Below are 19,624 nucleotides of genomic sequence, written 5' to 3' on the forward strand. Positions count from 1 at the left end.
TATCTCACACTAGTGATATGATCATATTTCATTACTAAACTGTATCTCACACTAGTGATATGATCATATTTCATTACTAGACTGTATCTCACACTAGTTATATGATCATATTTCATTACTAAACTGTATCTCACACGTGATATGATCATATTTCATTACTAAACTGTATCTCACACTAGTTATATGATCAGATTTCATTACTAAACTGTATCTCACACTAGTTATATGATCATATTTCATTACTAGACTGTATCTCACACTAGTTATATGATCAGATTTTATTACTAAACTGTATCTCACACTAGTGATATGATCATATTTCATTACTAGACTGTATCTCACACTAGTTATATGATCATATTTCATTACTAAACTGTATCTCACACTAGTTATATGATCATATTTCATTACTAAACTGTATCTCACACTAGTTATATGATCATATTTCATTACTAAACTGTATCTCACACTAGTTATATGATCATATTTCATTACTAGACTGTATCTCACACTAGTTATATGATCATATTTCATTACTAAACTGTATCTCACACTAGTGATATGATCATATTTCATTACTAAACTGTATCTCACACTAGTGATATGATCATATTTCATTACTAGACTGTATCTCACACTAGTTATATGATCATATTTCATTACTAAACTGTATCTCACACTAGTTATATGATCATATTTCATTACTAAACTGTATCTCACACTAGTTATATGATCAGATTTCATTACTAAACTGTATCTCACACTAGTTATATGATCATATTTCATTACTAGACTGTATCTCACACTAGTTATATGATCATATTTCATTACTAGACTGTATCTCACACTAGTTATATGATCATATTTCATTACTAAACTGTATCTCACACTAGTGATATGATCATATTTCATTACTAGACTGTATCTCACACTAGTTATATGATCAGATTTCATTACTAAACTGTATCTCACACTAGTGATATGATCATATTTCATTACTAAACTGTATCTCACACGTGATATGATCATATTTCATTACTAAACTGTATCTCACACTAGTGATATGATCATATTTCATTACTAATTTGTATCTCACACGTGATATGATCATATTTCATTACTAAACTGTATCTCACACTAGTTATATGATCATATTTCATTACTAAACTGTATCTCACACTAGTGATATGATCAGATTTCATTACTAAACTGTATCTCACACTAGTGATATGATCATATTTCATTACTAAACTGTATCTCACACTAGTGATATGATCATATTTCATTACTAAACTGTATCTCACACTAGTTATATGATCATATTTCATTACTAAACTGTATCTCACACTAGTTATATGATCAGATTTCATTACTAAACTGTATCTCACACTAGTTATATGATCATATTTCATTACTAGACTGTATCTCACACGTGATATGATCATATTTCATTACTAAACTGTATCTCACACTAGTTATATGATCATATTTCATTACTAAACTGTATCTCACACTAGTTATATGATCAGATTTCATTACTAAAATGTATCTCACACTAGTTATATGATCATATTTCATTACTAGACTGTATCTCACACTAGTTATATGATCATATTTCATTACTAGACTGTATCTCACACTAGTTATATGATCATATTTCATTACTAAACTGTATCTCACACTAGTGATATGATCATATTTCATTACTAGACTGTATCTCACACTAGTTATATGATCAGATTTCATTACTAAACTGTATCTCACACTAGTTATATGATCATATTTCATTACTAGACTGTATCTCACACTAGTTATATGATCATATTTCATTACTAGACTGTATCTCACACTAGTTATATGATCATATTTCATTACTAAACTGTATCTCACACTAGTGATATGATCATATTTCATTACTAGACTGTATCTCACACTAGTTATATGATCATATTTCATTACTAAACTGTATCTCACACTAGTGATATGATCATATTTCATTACTAAACTGTATCTCACACTAGTTATATGATCATATTTCATTACTAAACTGTATCTCACACTAGTGATATGATCATATTTCATTACTAAACTGTATCTCACACTAGTTATATGATCATATTTCATTACTAAACTGTATCTCACACTAGTTATATGATCATATTTCATTACTAAACTGTATCTCACACTAGTTATATGATCATATTTCATTACTAAACTGTATCTCACACTAGTTATATGATCATATTTCATTACTAAACTGTATCTCACACTAGTTATATGATCATATTTCATTACTAAACTGTATCTCACACTAGTTATATGATCATATTTCATTACTAAACTGTATCTCACACTAGTTATATGATCATATTTCATTACTAAACTGTATCTCACACTAGTTATATGATCATATTTCATTACTAAACTGTATGTCACACTAGTGATATGATCATATTTCATTACTAAACTGTATCTCACACTAGTTATATGATCATATTTCATTACTAAACTGTATCTCACACTAGTGATATGATCAGATTTCATTACTAAACTGTATCTCACACTAGTTATATGATCATATTTCATTACTAGACTGTATCTCACACTAGTGATATGATCATATTTCATTACTAAACTGTATCTCACACTAGTTATATGATCATATTTCATTACTAAACTGTATCTCACACTAGTTATATGATCATATTTCATTACTAAACTGTATCTCACACTAGTTATATGATCATATTTCATTACTAAACTGTATCTCACACTAGTGATATGATCATATTTCATTACTAAACTGTATCTCACACTAGTTATATGATCATATTTCATTACTAAACTGTATCTCACACTAGTTATATGATCATATTTCATTACTAAACTGTATCTCACACTAGTTATATGATCATATTTCATTACTAAACTGTATCTCACACTAGTGATATGATCATATTTCATTACTAAACTGTATCTCACACTAGTTATATGATCATATTTCATTACTAAACTGTATCTCACACTAGTTATATGATCAGATTTCATTACTAAACTGTATCTCACACTAGTTATATGATCAGATTTCATTACTAAACTGTATCTCACACTAGTTATATGATCATATTTCATTACTAGACTGTATCTCACACTAGTTATATGATCATATTTCATTACTAAACTGTATCTCACACTAGTTATATGATCATATTTCATTACTAAACTGTATCTCACACTAGTTATATGATCAGATTTCATTACTAAACTGTATCTCACACTAGTTATATGATCATATTTCATTACTAGACTGTATCTCACACTAGTTATATGATCATATTTCATTACTAAACTGTATCTCACACTAGTTATATGATCATATTTCATTACTAAACTGTATCTCACACTAGTGATATGATCATATTTCATTACTAAACTGTATCTCACACTAGTGATATGATCATATTTCATTACTAAACTGTATCTCACACTAGTTATATGATCATATTTCATTACTAAACTGTATCTCACACTAGTTATATGATCATATTTCATTACTAAACTGTATCTCACACTAGTGATATGATACTTCCTGATGTCGACAGATATATTTGACATTCAACAAAGAAATAACTAAAAAATAAAGCATTGTTTGTAATGTGTGTACAATGAATGTCTCAATCAAGGAGGAGTTAATGTAGCTAACTAAGATGCAAATTATTTAAAAGAGTTTTTAAACATTTGAAAACATAGCCCATATTTCTTTTTCTTGAATTGAACATCAAGATTGATAGCTTTTTCAGTAGACTTAAAAAACTATGTTTCTCAAACTCTTAATAGTGGCTTTCCCCCAAATCACCAAAAAAATTCGCGTCTACCTTCCCCCTAGCCCTAGAGGGTCTGTACGCTACGGAACCAAGCGTTTTCCTTTATTTTAAGCTTCCAATATTCGTTTTATTTTGGTCTATTTATTCATAGTAAGAAAATCTCAAACCAAAGTTTAATGTAGAAAATTTGAGACAAATAGATACTTATTATTGAGATGCATTCTTGGCAACTGAGCATCTATATTCGCAATGGGCTTCATTTTGCATTCTACCTATGTGTTCAGTAAGATATGCTGTAGCGTGCCTACTTGTTGGCGTAAAAAGTGTCATTAAACGAAGGGATGTCACTCGGGAGAAATTAGACCGTTCTGACGTAAGACATTACTCTCTAAATGTTTTTAAAAAGTTCAAGTAACGAAATTAAATCAAAGTGAAATAGTTTGTTAGTTAAAAATATTTTTTTTTAAATTGATGGTGTCCATAGAATCGTATTTGTCTCAAATTTGGCACCCCTCTCCGTGTGGCGCTCTGGGTTCCCTTGCCTTCCCCTCGCTACGCCTCTGCAGTGCGCCCAGTCCTAGCTGGCTGTGTCATCAACTCCACAGTTGAAAAGACCAGTCCTAAGAATAGAAAAAACTGCTGCTACTATTTACTTAAAGGGAAGAAACGCGATGGTATTGACATAACCTGTCGTTACTAAATCAACTGTGCCCTGCACAAATAAAGCGTAAAGATGAGCAAATACTGGAAAAAGTAAAAATAAGTTTGAAACAATGAATGACCTAGATCTATTTTATGAAAGTAAGTTTGAAACAATGAATGAGCTAGATCTATTTTATGAATGTAAGTTTGAAACAATGAATGACCTAGATCTATTTTATGAATGTAGGTTTGAAACAATGAATGACCTAGATCTATTTTATGAATGTAAGTTAGAAACAATGAATGACCTAGACTAGATCTATTTTATGAATGTAAGTTTGAAACAATGAATGACCTAGATCTATTTTATGAATGTAAGTTAGAAACAATGAATGACCTAGATCTATTTTATGAATGTAAGTTAGAAACAATGAATGACCTAGATCTATTTTATGAATGTAAGTTTGAAACAATGAATGAGCTAGATCTATTTTATGAATGTAAGTTAGAAACAATGAATGAGCTAGATCTATTTTATGAATGTAAGTTTGAAACAATGAATGAGCTAGATCTATTTTATGAATGTAAGCTAGAAACAATGAATGAGCTAGATCTATTTTATGAATGTAAGTTTGAAACAATGAATGGGCTAGATCTATTTTATGAATGTAAGTTTGAAACAATGAATGACCTAGATCTATTTTATGAATGTAAGTTTGAAACAATGAATGACCTAGATCTATTTTATGAATGTAAGTTAGAAACAATGAATGACCTAGATCTATTTTATGAATGTAAGTTTGAAACAATGAATGACCTAGATCTATTTTATGAATGTAAGTTTGAAACAATGAATGAGCTAGATCTATTTTATGAATGTAAGTTTGAAACAATGAATGACCTAGATCTATTTTATGAATGTAAGTTTGAAACAATGAATGAGCTAGATCTATTTTATGAATGTAAGCTAGAAACAATGAATGAGCTAGATCTATTTTATGAATGTAAGTTTGAAACAATGAATGGGCTAGATCTATTTTATGAATGTAAGTTAGAAACAATGAATGACCTAGATCTATTTTATGAAAGTAAGTTTGAAACAATGAATGACCTAGATCTATTTTATGAATGTAAGTTAGAAACAATGAATGACCTAGATCTATTTTATGAATGTAAGTTTGAAACAATGAATGACCTAGATCTATTTTATGAATGTAAGTTTGAAACAATGAATGAGCTAGATCTATTTTATGAATGTAAGTTTGAAACAATGAATGACCTAGATCTATTTTATGAATGTAAGTTTGAAACAATGAATGAGCTAGATCTATTTTATGAATGTAAGTTTGAAACAATGAATGAGCTAGATCTACTTTATGAATGTAAGTTTGAAACAATGAATGACCTAGATCTATTTTATGAATGTAAGTTTGAAACAATGAATGACCTAGATCTATTTTATGAATGTAAGTTTGAAACAATGAATAAACAAAAATATGTATTCTGAGGTGTCTACAATATCTTGCTTAAAAAAAGAGCAGGTCCATATCAAATTGTCTATTTACTGCATTTTATGACACACTTCGTCATGGACTTAGGTAGTTTATAGTTTTCTGAAGTATTTTCCCTGTTCGTACATTTAATTTATTAATGGAACCCAGCGACTTTTATTTGGTTAAGGGAAGGCCTAACATGGTCCCGGGTTCAACCCTGTCCGCTCCCATCCCCCGTCGTCCTGCGGAAGATTTGGACAAGGATTTTTTATCTTCAACTCTGAAGGAACATCCGAAACATGTCAACCATTTGACAAACAAACAAACTAAAGGAAGCCAGTTACCAATATGGGTGAGGGAAGATTGCGGTTGAACCCCCCCCACCCCCCAGCCTCAGCCTCAATACAAAATGAAAGACAAACTTTCATGGAGCCCATGATGCGGAGAGGATGTCTTATTTTGGAGTGAACGCCGAGTCCATAACTTCCCCCAAGCTACTCCCATGGATTAAGACGCAATGAAGGAGATACGAATTGTTGAAAAACCCAGAGCCACGAGACTATGGGTGGTGGAAGAACTCTGCATCTAGCCTATACATGTATTGATTTAGATTTAGACCTAACCTATACATCTAATTAGATCTAAATCTAAGCTACATTTCAAAAACTATGTTCTGCTGGAGGCCGGTGTGGACACTATAGAAGCACTAATTACCATTCGACCGCTGCGCTGGGTTGGAAACATCCCGCATGGGAGACGACCGCATGCCAAAGGCGATCTTCTTTAGCGACCTTAAAAGAGGATGGCGTAACAGTGGTGTCCCCCGTTAGCGCGATAAAGATCAACTCAGTTGCCATGTAGCCCTCACTGGACAGAGTAAGTAGCTGGCAGCAGATGGCCTCTGAAAGAGACAGTTGGAGAGCTCTCACAAAGAGTACGGGACAAACATTTGAGACTCAAAGAAAAGCCATTATTGAAGACAGTCGCAGAAGACGGAAAGAAAACTTAAATAGACCGCCAGCGGACAACGGCTTTGTCCACATGAGATACGGGAAAATATGCAGATCGCAACAGGGTCTGAATAGTCATGTGAACACTGCACTCATCCTTAATCTTCGGAATCGAAGACATTGCAATTAGATCTATAGATCTAGACTACTTTAATCTAATTAGATCTAGACCTATCTTATAATATATGCACACATTTTAAACCGTCTCCCACCCGAAGGGTCGGCTCATGTTCCCTTCCACGCTACATAATCGGCCACATTACCAGATAATATAAAATTTCTTTAAAAAATTGATACGATTATAATTGTGTAGATTTTATTGTTCCCAAATTGTGACTTTTGCGCACAAATTACCCCCCCCCTTTTTAGGGATTAAGGAAGGGAATGGTAGATGCAATCGCCCCCCCCCCCCCCCCCGCCCCCGGAATCGGTCAACATACCAGAGGGGACGAGGCGGCGACATAATGTAAAAATTGGTTAAAATAGAAATAATTGGAATATATAGTTTAAAAAAAAGTAAATACTTCTCTACACAATTTGTGTGATTTTTCTTCAAAAATTCAGTCGAATGTTTGACTATGATAACCTATTATGTTTCAATTCAACCAATGGAAATGACTCCTATTGAACACTGAAGTAGATGTTAACAGAAAACTAATCATTAAATCGTTGACGTTAGAATCTTCAAGACAGAGAGGTTTTAAAAGCATTTCATTTTTTTTTATAATTCATATAGGCCTAATCATTTTGTAACTTGTAAATTTAATAGAGCAAGATTTCAATGTTCATAACTTACCTGTAGGTAGCACTTCATGGCCAGCATACCTAGAAGTCATATCTATCAATTAGTCTAGACCAAGTACAACTTTTGTTTTCTCTTACCCGACCTTGCAGTGAATCAGTCACATCTCACATCTGATCATTTTTTTAATGAACTACTTTTATATAAATCTTTCACTGTTTCACTGTCTCTTCCACTGTCTGGCTGTCTTCCTTAAATAACTCGCGCATTAACTAGTGTGTTCGGGGGAGAGGCCACACAGTTGAAACATTGGACTGGACCAACAGGGCAAACTTTGTTTGGCTCTTAACGCCCGGGCAAAGAAAACAAAACAAGAGGATAGCGCGGCCCAACTATCGCAGCCTATGAACCATACAATTGAGTGTCAGTAATAGTAGGCTTCAAATAAGTTCAATATAGCACACCAAAATAACTTTTACATCGAAATGACACTATAGCTGTAAACACACACACACACAGAGGCGTAGCGAGAATCAATGGCGCCCGGTGCACGGAGTTTATTGGTCCCCCCAACACACACACACTCATTTTTTTCCAAAAACACTGTAATATAATAAGTACAATGTAGGCTACTCAATAAATAATAAATGATACAAATAGCATTACTCTTGACCTAATGTGGCTTCTTGAAAATAACTAGTTTTCTCGTGATCCAAATGGATCTAAGAACTGATCAGTTGCACATTTGTTTGGACAGTTACGTTTGGGCTCCGACGCTGTGTTTCAGATTCACTTTGAGGAGTTTTACTGAATGAATTGAAAAGCGAGGAGAACAATCTAAAATCATTCAAACTATTTACTAGCACTACCCATGGGCTACATCAGTTGATTTGATCCCAGGCTATATGTTGTTTATTTTCCCATGGAAACCCCTTCCCATTTTTTCCTTTATATTACTTAGACCGGCCCATAAATTCAAGTAGGCTATCTTTTTCTCCCCCCCCCCTCCGCCTTAACAAAAGTCTTACTTACACTATCAGACTATGGTTGAAATATTCTTCAATAAAACAGCCCGCTCCTCCACCCCAACACAATTGTATATCCCTCAAATCCTTTTTACAAAGCTTATATCAACTCTTTCTGTCTGTCTCTCTGTCTGTCTGTGTCTGGTAAAAGGATTGTTTCTCTCACACACAATCTCGAATCAAACTTAAATTTGCACAATTATTTCTTTAAAAAATTAACCGATTAGTTAATTAACTATTGGCAAATAATTATTTAGTTAAGCATAAACAAGGGAAAGGAATCGTACTTGACAAATGTCGTGGTATAATTTGAATTTTATACGTTTATACTTTGTAGAAAGAAGAGTTTGAAACTAAAAATAGATAACTATAAAACTATTTTTCAAAAGCATTTCCCTGTTTAGTGTGTTGGCTTGAGAAGGTTTAGCCCCCGAGTTCAAATTCAGGTCATAACTTTTTTTAATGCATTTAAAAAAGCGATCACCCAGATAGCCCTTCTTTCTCCCCCACCTCTGTTCCAACTGGTCTTGACACCCGATAGGTTCATAGCGTAATGAGACAAGTGATAGGTTCATAGCTTAGTGAGAAAGTGATAGGTTCATAGTGTAGTAAGACAACCGATAGGTTCATAGCGTAGGGAGTCAACCGATAGGTTTATAGCGTAGGGAAACAACCGATAGTGAGAAAGTGATAGGTTCAGTGGCGTAACTAAGGGGGGGAGGGGGGAGAATTTGACTTTGTTGACATTTTAAAAATATTTTTTCCCATAGAAATCAACGTTTTTTTAAAGTTAGTTTTACATTTTAAACTTTGTTGCCACGAATAAAACTGCATGATATACAGCGAATTCCAGGTATATTGTTACCTTTACTAATAATAGATCTAAATGGCGAGTATTTTATGGCTACACTAATTAACCTTGAAGCAAAATTTACAGAATCGAGTATAACAGATCCAAAAGTTATTCTTAATAATGCTAGAATAGTCCATTATTCGGGTTTGGCGTCTATAATTTCAGAATTAAACTTCACACTCGAGTTATTACCCCTATATTCATCTTTCCTCAATCCAATCCATCTAATCCGTTTGCTTTCGCACAAAACATAAACAACAAACAATAACGTAATATCATATAATATTAGCACATCCTTCCTTTTGAAGTTTATTATCACACCCTTCTATTTAAAGTTCTTAAGAGTGATATCTACTAGCAGGGCCGGCCCTAGCATTTGCGGGGCCCTATGCGAAACGGATCGCACGGTGCCTAGTCTGGGTAGGGATGAGCATAATGTCAATATCATTTTTTTTAAATTAGAAAATAGGCCTACTTTCGTCTTTGCGATAAATTTTTATCAAATGAAAGCTCGCAATGCCACTTTTTATTTATAGGCACCCCAAAATGTCAATTTCGTCTATTCTTCGGGAGATTTGAATACATTTTTAAAAAGTTCAGGACTTTATCGTATATTTTGCCTTTTCATGACATTTCCTGGAGGCCCTGAAAAATCAGGAGGTGGCGAAAACCCTGTTATTTTATATACGTTCTAATGGTTTAATTTAATAATGTACACTTAGAATTAGCGCGGGTCCTATGAAAGCGCGGGGCCCACTGCGACCGCATAGGCTGCAGTGGCCTAAGGCCGGCCCTGTCTACTAGGAACTTTAACAATTCGTCCACTTCTGGTTGTCTTGACTGGCACAAGTTCTCTAGACGTTGGTCTATAACTGTCAGTTTCGTTTGTTCCAACAGTTTGCAGTTCATTGTCTCCATCGGTATCATAGTACCCAGAGATGTCTTCATCGAAACTCTTATTCAAAAAGCGTTGATTTCTTCTGTATGTTTTTCCGTTTGTCTTTATGATGTAAAGATCTGGGTGCTGAATGTTTTTTTATGACAACTGCTTTCTGCCATGTTTGACCTAGACGAACTCTCCGACAGAATAATCTTTAGGTAGTCTTGCTTTTGCATTGTATTTCACTTTGCTTTTCATCTGTCGTTCGTTGAGTAATGTCTCTGCATTTTAGCTACCGATGGTTTCAATAGTTTGGGATCAGTTGGAATGATTCCCTGCGTCTTCTACTCGTCAGCAGTTGTGATGGTGAATACGGCAGTCCACTTATCGGAGTATTTCTATACTCGAGCATAACGAGATATGGATCTTTCCCACTTTTGTATGCTCTGAATCCTTTTGTTTGCGCAGAAAACATAAACAACCAACAATGACATAATACCATATAATATTAGCACAGAATCTTCTATATGCAGTGGAAAATTAAGATTTTTTTTGCCTATCTTGAATTCTGGTCAAAGCTCTTGCGCCCAATTACTATAGATCAGAAGAAACTATAAAAGTCTGGACTGCATATACGGGAAGCTGCTAAAGAAATTAGTACCCTTTCATGCTTTCTGCAAAATGATGAGAAACTGACAAAAACCCAATCCATCGAAAATGCAAAAGAAGGTAGTGAATACTATGGATTCCCTGTAATCAAAACAACCAGAAGAAAGAAAAGACTTGATGAGAAGTTTTTTTTTTTAGTTCTAATGTAGGACTGTCAATAGAACTGCAATTTAAACGTGTTGCGACAGAAGTGCTGGACAGATTTCAAAGGCTGGAAAGAAAATGGATACCTTTGGGTTTCTTCTTGAACCAAGACACCTGTTAGATGAAGACCTGCTTATGACAAACTGTGCTACTTTTCCTGTTTGTATGATGAAATAAATGGCAAATCGCTTTTTCAATGATGTCATTGATGCACGAGCACTTTTCATCAACAAACCAGTAATACAATCACCAATAGACATATTGAGGAAACAGGCTTCATATGGTAATTACATGTGCTCAAACTTTGCAACCTCCTCCGAGTACTGCTAACTCAGGCCACTTCCATTACGTCATGTGAGAGATCATTCTCAAAGCTCAAGTTCATCAAAAGCTATCTCAGGAGCACAATGACACAAGAAAGGCTTATCATGGCTTTAATGTCAGTGAAGTCACAAATACTAGAAAGTACCTATCGATGTAGTTGATGTTATAGATGTCTTTGCTGCACAAAATGCACGACGTGAAGCGATATCAATTTAGATTTGTCACTTGTGCATTATTTAAATAATAAACAAAGGTATTATTCATTAAAAGAGTCTTGATTACTTTTTGTTAAGTTCACTGATATACTGACCCAATTTGATTTGGGGCTTATATATTTTTGCGTACATTATCCCATGTCATATGTCCAATTTCAAAATGCAAGGGGCCCCCAAAGAGGTCAATCCCCCCGGGCCACCAAATCCCTAGTTACGCCCCTGGATAGGTTCATAGCGTAGTGAGACAACCGATAGGTTCATAGCGCAGTGAGAAAGTGATAGGTTCATAGCGTAGTGAGACAACCGATAGGTTCATAGCGTAGTGAGACAAGTGGTAGGTTCATAGCGTAGTGAGACAACTGATAGGTTCATAGCGTAGTGAGACAACCGATATGTTCATAGCGTAGGGAAACAACCGATAGGTTCATAGCGTAGTGAGACAACCGATAGGTTCATAGCGTAGTGAGAAAGTGATAGGTTCATAGCGTAGTGAGACAACCGATAGGTTCATAGCGTAATGAGACAGCCGATAGGTTCATAGTGTAGTGAGAAAGTGATAGGTTCATAGCGTAGTGAGAAAGTGATAGGTTCATAGCGTAGTGAGAAAGCTAAAAGCATGAAATTGCTCTAAACAAAAACAATTTAAATATTTTAAAGATTTATTATTGTTAGTCTAGGTCTGTTACAAATTTAATTACATAACTGATCCAAACTAATTGATACAACTATGCGGATATCTTTACATTTTTTTTTCTTGTTATGTCTTTTTCCTTCTACAAAAGAAGGGCCCGCAAACACTTCTTAGGTCCATCAGTTTGGCCATTATATATTACGCATGTCCTTGAATTCTAAAAGCGCATAGCTATACCCGATACCCGTGCTACGCTACTGTTGAAATAGTTGGTATATGTCTATATCGCCTTGAACACTTTTAAATCCATCAATAAAACGGCCCACATTACAACGTTAACTTACAGCTAACACAATTTTCTACTCTATAAGTTCTATAAGTCCCCTTTATTTTTTCATCATTCAGCCTTCAATCGAACGGCCCACAAACCCACATTATGGAGTATGTACAAATATTTCTTAGGCCCATCAGTTGTACTCTTCTTATCTACCTGCTTTAGAATGCCCCCAAACACACAAATACTATTTTTAATGAAATTCCGAAAAATGCACTTTTAGACCTTTCAGTGGAAGATCCAATATTACAATAAAATCACTTTTGCCACTAGATCTAGTCCATGATCTAGTCCAGTCTATGATCTAGTCCAGTCTATGATCTAGTCCAGTCTATGATCTAGTCCATGATCTAGTACAGTCTATGATCTAGTCCAGTCTATGATCTAGTCCAGTCTATGATCTAGTCCATGATCTAGTACAGTCTATGATCTAGTCCATGATCTAGTCCATGATCTAGTACAGTCTATGATCTAGTCCATGATCTAGTCCAGTCTATGATCTAGTCCAGTCTATGATCTAGTCCATGATCTAGTCCAGTCTATGATCTAGTCCAGTCTATTATCTAGTCCAGTCCATGATCTAGTCCAGTCTATGATCTAGTCCAGTCCATGATCTAGTTCAGTCCATGATCTAGTCCAGTCCATGATCTAGTCCAGTCCATGATCTAGTCCAGTCTATGATCTAGTTCAGTCCATGATCTAGTCCAGTCCATGATCTAGTCCAGTCTATGATCTAGTCCAGTCCATGATCTAGTCCAGTCTATGATCTAGTCCAGTCCATGATCTAGTCCAGTCCATGATCTAGTCCAGTCTATGATCTAGTTCAGTCCATGATCTAGTCCAGTCCATGATCTAGTCCAGTCTATGATCTAGTCCAGTCTATGATCTAGTCCAGTCTATGATCTAGTCAATGATCTAGTCCAGTCTATGATCTAGTCCATGATCTAGTCCAGTCTATGATCTAGTCCAGTCTATGATCTAGTCCAGTCCATGATCTAGTCCAGTCAAGATCTAGTCCATGATCTAGTCCAGTCTATGATCTAGTCCATGATCTAGTCCAGTCTATGATCTAGTCCGTGTAGCCTAAGTCTCATCGCACTAGGGCACCGTGTTGATTTAGTAAGCCGTGAAGTTTTAGGAGGCCAATCGTTCCAAGATTTTTTAGCATCTCAGCGCTGATGCCATCTGGCCCCACTGCCTTGTGTAGTCTAGCCTTTTTGATCGCGAAAGCCACCTCCATCATGGTAAAGGGCTCTGAGAATGTTTCCGTCCCAGCCTTGCCGTCGACCCATTTGCGTTTTTCATTGGCTCTTTTAACACGGTCAAGGGCCATCGACACGGAAGATTTATTGTGTGATTTGGAGACTCCAGCAAAATGTTTGTTCAAAGCCTCCGCTCTCTTCTTGTCAGTAATAACAGGGCCACTTGGCGTTTGCAGGGGTTCCGCTACCCTCGGTTCCCCCACTCCAGCCAAGTTGTTTAATAACTTCCATGCCTGCCGTCCATCCGCGAGGTTCAGGTTCACACAAGTCTCCGACCACTTTTTAAGCGATTCTTCTGACACCGTATCCCTTACCAATGCCGTGAGTTTATTGTAGGCTCGTCTCGTCTCTTCTGTTTTTTGTCTAGCATGCCTTCTTCGTGCTGCTTTTCGTTGCCGGACAAGACGTGCCAACTTTCGAGACCAAAAGGACCGGTACTTGCGCTTACCACTGGTTCGCGGAATGGCCCTACGAGCCGCAGATAAAAGAGCCTTCACAATGTTTTCAAAATCAATATCAAGTTTTTCCAGGAGCACATCCGATCAACTCCTGAAAAGTTGCCAGTCCGCCTTAGCGTACACCCACGTCTAGGGCAGGCTGTTTGTTTTGTCGTTCCGAGATCAATTGAGACCATTAGCGGCAGATGATCCGATCCCAAGTCCCCCAGGACGTCTAGTCGACTCTTAGCAACTATATCCGCAGACACCAGGCACAAATCTGGTTTCGATTCCCCTCCATGCCCGGAGTGAATGAATGTGTTTGGAGAATCAACGTCGTTGAGGAGAACCAAATTTGTTCCGTCGCATAAGTCGAGTACTTTCTGTCCCGAGAGATCGGTTGTTGTACAACCTATTACCTGGATTTTGGCATTGAAATCACCCGCCACTATCGTTCTGGTGCTGGAGAGGCTTTTGTTATCGAGTGTAAGGACACTTCGCGGTGGGTTATAGACATTTAGGCATTCAGATCTCTGTCCGTCCTTAAATATTTCAACCAAGAGCGTGTCGGTCTCACCAGATCCCCGTGAGGCGGCCTCCTTCACACGAGCAAGCAAAGGGTTCCTGACAAAAGTGACTAACTTCTGACATTTTACACAGGAACAGGTAAAGGCCGTGAAGCCCGAGAGCGAGGGCACACAGCTCCGTTTCCTACCAGCGTTGCCAGCTTCCTGCACCAAGAACGCATCAACCTCGAGTTCCGACAACAGTCTCTCAATTTCAGGCTTCTTGAGTCGCAATTGCCTATTCGCATTAAATGATATGATTCTGAGTTGCCCAGTACCTTTAACATGTTTGGGCCTAGAGGGACCGTCCCTCTTGCGTTCCTTTTCCGAGCTTTTATTGGTCACATTTAGTATGGGGGTCACGACTTCCCCGTCCGTGGTTTTTGAGGGGTAGCTTGGCTCGACTTGCGTCAAGCAACCCTTGGTTAGTTTTTGCTGCCAATATCGGTGAGCTTAGTGGGCGGACATCTTGAAGAACAACGACGGTAGCTAACTTATCGGACATCAACCCGTCGCCAGGATTGATAGAACGGGGCCTATCGAGTGAGTAATGCCCATACTCGGGTTTAATAGATACATTTTGTAAAGCCATGTGAGTGAAATTACCCGAGTGCGGGCGAAACTGATTTTCATGTTAGACTGTTGGATTCGATCTCCTCAAGTAGGATCAATGCTACCTACTCAGGAACTCGTGTTCGCTGAGCTAGCTTCCAATGTCACGCTTGCCTTGTGGTATAATGAGTGGTTGTCTAGACTCGTTACTTTCACCGCCAGAAAGTTCGCCATCAGTGGGGCGACTAGATGCAATGTCGTACATCTGGAAACGTACCTTCTAGAGCCTTCGGCGTTTATGGGGCGCGCCTCGCATTCTGGCGCACCCTAATCCAGCTTTTAACCAGGCACCCACACATTGGGTTGGACCTCCTGGATTTAACAAGCTCCATCCACTTGGCCTTGAAAACCGTAGACGGAGGGGATCCCCGTTAGCCGCTGTGTTAGAGACTTTCACAGCGTTACCAAAGTCCGCCGCGAGGAGGCCAGGATCACCATGGGACTTTACAAAAATGGGTTTAGCCAGCTTTCCTTCCTACCTACGCTCTGTTGCCAGAGGTACGAGGCTGAGGTACATGTGTGTGTGTGGGGGGGGAGTGGGTAGGGGGATGTATGCACGTTGCCTTTGCCCATAAACGCTAGTTGACCGCCCGGAGGCAGTATTGTCGTGGACTTTGACTGTGCCAGTCGCGCTAACAACGACTTGAATGTTGGGCCACCGTGGCCCTCGAGCTTACGGCCTGGAGACTTTTTTCACCCCGACCTCACATCCGTGGCAGTTCCCCGCCTTCGAGGTGCTCCCCGGGGTATCGGTGACACCCTTCTACCGTTGCTGGACACCTCCCCACCGTGGACTTGGGAGTCCTAGGAGAGGGCTACCCGCTCCAGCACCCAACCGATCGGTCTGGCCGGACAGGGCGGTACCGCCACACAGGGCTCGGCCCCGGCCGACGCAGTCAGTTTGTCGAGTGGACATTCCGCCCATGCCAGCCAGGGCTACAGCCCGCGCCCTGCTCATTAGCTCCCCTCAGTCTGTCCGCTAAAGCCAAGAGGTTTCCCAGGCCTCCTAGCCCGCTTCATTCAGGCTGGGGTTAAGCGAGACCACCACGACAAGGACTCAGGGCCTAGGTCTCCCCTTTGAGTTCCTTTTACACTTGCCGGCTGCTCATTCATCAGCGGCAAGCAACCAGTACCCTTGGCCACTCCCAGAGAGCGGAGTGTTCACGCGGCGACCACGATGAGGTGGTACTGGAACGCCGCGATGATCTAGTCCAGTCTATGATCTAGTCCATGATCTAGTCCAGTCTATGATCTAGTCCATGATCTAGTCCAGTCTATGATCTAGTCTATGATCTAGTCCATGATCTAGTCCAGTCTATGATCTAGTCCATGATCTAGTCCAGACTATGATCTAGTCCATGATCTAGTCCAGTCTATGATCTAGTCCAGTCTATGATCTAGTCCATGATCTAGTCCAGTCTATGATCTAGTCCAGTCTATGATCTAGTCTATGATCTAGTCCATGATCTAGTCCAGTCTATGATCTAGTCCATGATCTAGTCCAGTCTATGATCTAGTCCATGATCTAGTCCAGTCTATGATCTAGTCCAGTCTATGATCTAGTCCATGATCTAGTCCAGTCTATGATCTAGTCCATGATCTAGTCCAGTCTATGATCTAGTCCAGTCCATGATCTAGTCCAGTCTATGATCTAGTCCAGTCTATGATCTAGTCCAGTCCATGATCTAGTCCAGTCTATGATCTAGTCCATGATCTAGTCCAGTCTATGATCTAGTCCATGATCTAGTCCAGTCTATGATCTAGTCCATGATCTAGTCCAGTCTATGATCTAGTCCATGATCTAGTCCAGTCTATGATCTAGTCCAGTCTATGATGTAGTCCAGTCTATGATCTAGTCCAGTCCATGATCTAGTCCAGTCTATGATCTAGTCCAGTCTATGATCTAGTCCATGATCTAGTCCAGTCTATGATCTAGTCCATGATCTAGTCCAGTCTATGATCTAGTCCATGATCTAGTCCAGTTTATGATCTAGTCTATGATCTAGTCCAGTCTATGATCTAGTCCATGATCTAGTCCAGTCTATGATCTAGTCCATGATCTAGTCCAGTCTATGATCTAGTCCATGATCTAGTCCAGTCTATGATCTAGTCCATGATCTAGTCCAGTCTATGATCTAGTCCAGTCCATGATCTAGTCCAGTCCATGATCTAGTCCAGTCTATGATCTAGTCCAGTCCATGATCTAGTCCAGTCTATGATCTAGTCCAGTCCATGATCTAGTCCAGTCTACGATTTAGTCCAGTCTATGATCTAGTCCAGTCCATGATCTAGTCCAGTCCATGATCTATGACTTAGTCCAGTCTATGATCTAGTCCAGTCATGATCTAGTCCAGTCCATGATCTAGTCCAGTCCATGATCTATGATTTAGTCCAGTCTATGATCTAGTCCAGTCTATGATCTACTCCAGTCTATGATCTAGTCCAGTTTATGATCTACTCCAGTCTATGATCTACTCCAGTCTATGATCCAGTCTATGATCTAGTCCAGTCCATGATCTACTCCAGTCTATGATCTACTCCAGTCTATGATCTAGTCCAGTCTATGATCTAGTCCAGTCTATGATCTAGTCCAGTCTATGATCCAGTCTATGATCTACTCCAGTCTATGATCCAGTCTATGATCTAGTCCAGTCTATGATCTAGTCCAGTCTATGATCTACTCCAGTCTGTGATCCAGTCTATGATCTAGTCCAGTCTATGATCTAGTCCAGTCTATAATCTAGTCCAGTCTATGATCTAGTCCATGATCTAGTCCAGTTTATGATCTAGTCTATGATCTAGTCCAGTCTATGATCTAGTCCATGATCTAGTCCAGTCTATGATCTAGTCCATGATCTAGTCCAGTGTATGATCTAGTCCATGATCTAGTCCAGTCTATGATCTAGTCCATGATCTAGTCCAGTCTATGATCTAGTCCAGTCCATGATCTAGTCCAGTCCATGATCTAGTCCAGTCTATGATCTAGTCCAGTCCATGATCTAGTCCAGTCTATGATCTAGTCCAGTCCATGATCTAGTCCAGTCTACGATTTAGTCCAGTCTATGATCTAGTCCAGTCCATGATCTAGTCCAGTCCATGATCTATGATTTAGTCCAGTCTATGATCTAGTCCAGTCATGATCTAGTCCAGTCCATGATCTAGTCCAGTCCATGATCTATGATTTAGTCCAGTCTATGATCTAGTCCAGTCTATGATCTACTCCAGTCTATGATCTAGTCCAGTCTATGATCTAGTCCAGTCCATGATCTAGTCCAGTCTATGATCTAGTCCAGTCCATGATCTAGTCCAGTCTATGATCTAGTCCAGTCCATGATCTAGTCCAGTCTACGATTTAGTCCAGTCTATGATCTAGTCCAGTCCATGATCTAGTCCAGTCTACGATTTAGTCCAGTCTATGATCTAGTCCAGTCCATGATCTAGTCCAGTCCATGATCTATGATTTAGTCCAGTCTATGATCTAGTCCAGTCATGATCTAGTCCAGTCCATGATCTAGTCCAGTCCATGATCTATGATTTAGTCCAGTCTATGATCTAGTCCAGTCTATGATCTACTCCAGTCTATGATCTAGTCCAGTCTATGATCTACTCCAGTCTATGATCTACTCCAGTCTATGATCCAGTCTATGATCTAGTCCAGTCCATGATCTACTCCAGTCTATGATCTACTCCAGTCTATGATCTAGTCCAGTCTATGATCTAGTCCAGTCTATGATCTAGTCCAGTCTATGATCCAGTCTATGATCTACTCCAGTCTATGATCCAGTCTATGATCTAGTCCAGTCTATGATCTAGTCCAGTCTATGATCTACTCCAGTCTGTGATCCAGTCTATGATCTAGTCCAGTCTATGATCTAGTCCAGTCTATAATCTAGTCCAGTCTATGATCTACTTCAGTCTATGATCCAGTCTATGATCTAGTCCAGTCTATGATCTAGTCCAG

General features: G+C 38.3%; 1 protein-coding gene across 3 annotated transcripts in view; it reads right to left on the minus strand.

Moving 5' to 3' along the window:
* The window catches only part of LOC106062621 (uncharacterized), a 50,798-nt gene extending 42,600 nt beyond the window's left edge, over positions 1-8,198 (minus strand). Inside the window, exon 1 of one of the 3 annotated variants that reach the window (XM_056043728.1) lies at positions 7,857-8,198. The gene's annotated coding sequence lies outside the window, so the exon portion shown is untranslated. Of the gene's footprint in view, positions 1-7,765 lie in introns of all 3 variants that reach the window. The other 2 variants (XM_056043727.1, XM_056043726.1) reach the window with 2 other exon arrangements.
* Between the last annotated feature and the right edge of the window lie 11,426 nt (positions 8,199-19,624).

Source organism: Biomphalaria glabrata, chromosome 10, assembly GCF_947242115.1.
Source record: "Biomphalaria glabrata chromosome 10, xgBioGlab47.1, whole genome shotgun sequence".
Lineage (NCBI taxonomy): Eukaryota > Metazoa > Mollusca > Gastropoda > Planorbidae > Biomphalaria > Biomphalaria glabrata.